This window comes from Triticum dicoccoides, chromosome 2A (assembly GCF_002162155.2).
Source record: "Triticum dicoccoides isolate Atlit2015 ecotype Zavitan chromosome 2A, WEW_v2.0, whole genome shotgun sequence".
Taxonomy (NCBI): Eukaryota; Viridiplantae; Streptophyta; class Magnoliopsida; order Poales; family Poaceae; genus Triticum; species Triticum dicoccoides.
In genome coordinates, this window is record NC_041382.1 from 130,186,774 (window position 1) to 130,189,147 (window position 2,374).

Consider the following 2,374-nt stretch of genomic DNA (forward strand, 5'->3'; position numbering starts at 1 on the left):
CCACCGCTCTCTTGCCGGCGGCCATCCGGGCCCCGGTCCCCACCCCCCGCTGTCCTTCCGCTTCCGCTTCCGCTCGCGCTCGTCATGGCGGACGGCCCCGCGAGCCCTGCGTCGGTGTCCTCCAGGCTTCAACCCATCATCTCTGGGCTCGGTCTGTCAGGCTCGTCGGGATCTGAGGGCGGTTCGACTGGAGCTGGAGGTGCGCCGGCTGGTGCAAATCCTGGACCGGCTGCGGGATCTGCCATTCCTTGGCGCAGGCCCGGTCCTTCGCGCAAGGCGCTATGGCGCAAGAGGAAATCTTTCCAGAATATGAAGATGGCGGCGGCGGGTGGATCCAGGTCGCGCTCCCCTGCCTCGTCGCCGGAGAGGAGGGAGATCTCGGCTGACCTATTCGGCCTCTGTTTCAAGTGCTTTCGAGATGGACACAGAAGAGACGACTGCAGTTTCCCCCCACTCTGCATCCGGTGCAGACTGGAGGGCCACATCTCCACGGAGTGCAAGCGGCCGAGAAGCCCAAGGTCGGAGGAAGAGCACCGGCGAGATGCCATTGCCAAGGTTGTGCGGTCTTCGCAGCTGCCGACACATGCCGGACTTGCACACAGGCTGACGCTGGCGACTAGGCAGACCTCTCCACTGGAGAGGACCTCGCCAGTGCCAGTGGTCACCGCACCTATGGTGTTCATGCAGGCTTCAGCTGATGCAGCCGTGGGTACTGGTGGTGTTTGCGTGCTTCGCCGGACGCAGGAGATTGACGATCTGGAGCAGTGACTTAGGCTGGCAGTGGTGGCTTATGTGGGCGGCACCAGACCGGCGGTGTCGTGCCAGGAGGCGGCCGAGGCAATTTTCGAGGAGCTGCACATCCCTCGCCATCGTTTCTCGGTCCACAAGTTCCATCCCGAGGACTTCCTTGTGGTGTTCGCCGCGCCAGAGCTTCGTAACAGGGCATTAGCTGCGGGCACCATCGAGCATGGCTTCTTCAAGCTGTTCGTCAAGCCATGGCTCAAGCAAGCGCAGGCTGTTACCAGGGTGATGCGCTCGCAAGTTGATCTTATGATCGAGGGAGTTCCTTCCCATGCATGGACGACGGAGACTGTGGTTGAGTTACTTGGTTCGGTGTGCTTGATTGAGAGTATGGTGCCAGAAACTGAGAACAGAGAAGATCTCTCCCTCTTCAAGTTGCGAGCTTGGTGCGTCGCCCCGGAGGAGGTGCCGATGGACAAGCGCCTCTAGGTGCCGGAGCCGGAAATGAATGTAGGGCCGGGCGCACGAATGCCTATGTCCCGGGCATTGCTGGAGTACAAAACCTTCATACACATCGGGAGAATCCATGATCATGAGGGTCCTGGGCGTTGGTTGAGACCGCCTAGCTCAAATGGAAGCGGACAAAGTGGAATGCCAGAGGACTTTGGGGACTACTCTGGCCAGGGCGAATGGCGTGTGCTGCCATGGACTAGGGGCGTTCGTGATCACCATGGTGGTGCACCGGCTGGTGGCGCCACAGGTCGCTCATACAGACAGGCCCTTGTTGGGCGCATTGGGCCATCGAACTGGCAGATCCCACCGATGGCCTCTCGCATGGCGACGACGGCATGCGCACTCAGTGGCAGTACCATGGGGACTGTGACGAATCAGAATCAGGACGAGGTGGCCGCCGCCGCACGCGCTCCACCAGCGCTGTAGCCGCTGTTGGCCACAGAAGATCCGGGGAGGAGTTCAGGAGTAAGGCCTGCACATGCTCAGGTGGTGGCCAATCCGGCGCAGCTCTCTGTGCTGGGGCAGGATAAGGTCACTTTTGACCAGGTAGAGATAAGGATTGGAGCCAACTAGGAAGCCGATGTGGGTGCCGACACCTCGGGGCTGGAAATCGAAGTCGAGAAAGGAAACGAGGACAAAACGACGGGGGAGGCTTTTTAGAAAGGGATCTCTTCCGATCCCGGGCGCAGGCAAAACTCTGGGAGAGGACATCATGGTCGTCACATTGGCGGAGCCAAACCTAGCCAATCACTACACGGGAGATAGGGCTGAGGATCTGGCGCATACGGATGTGGGTCGCCTCGAGGGGGCCACCACTACCCAATCTCAGCCGGGAATAGAAGAGGAGGCCATGCAGCCAGATTCCTCGCTGGTGTGTCTGCCCGACAAAACTGCAGATGGGTGGGCCCCCGTGCCGGATGTGCTGCAGCTTGCGACAACTGAGGAGATAGCGCGTTCAGCAAATGATACGACTGACCTGGGTCCCGCTCTACAGGAGTCTGAGGCAAACACTGTGGAGGCCGATGTGACCACGAGAGATGCATGCATGCAAATGCAGCTGCGTGGTGGATGCGTTTCGGACGTTGGTGCACCTGTCTCTCAGCAGCATGAGGGGCACTTA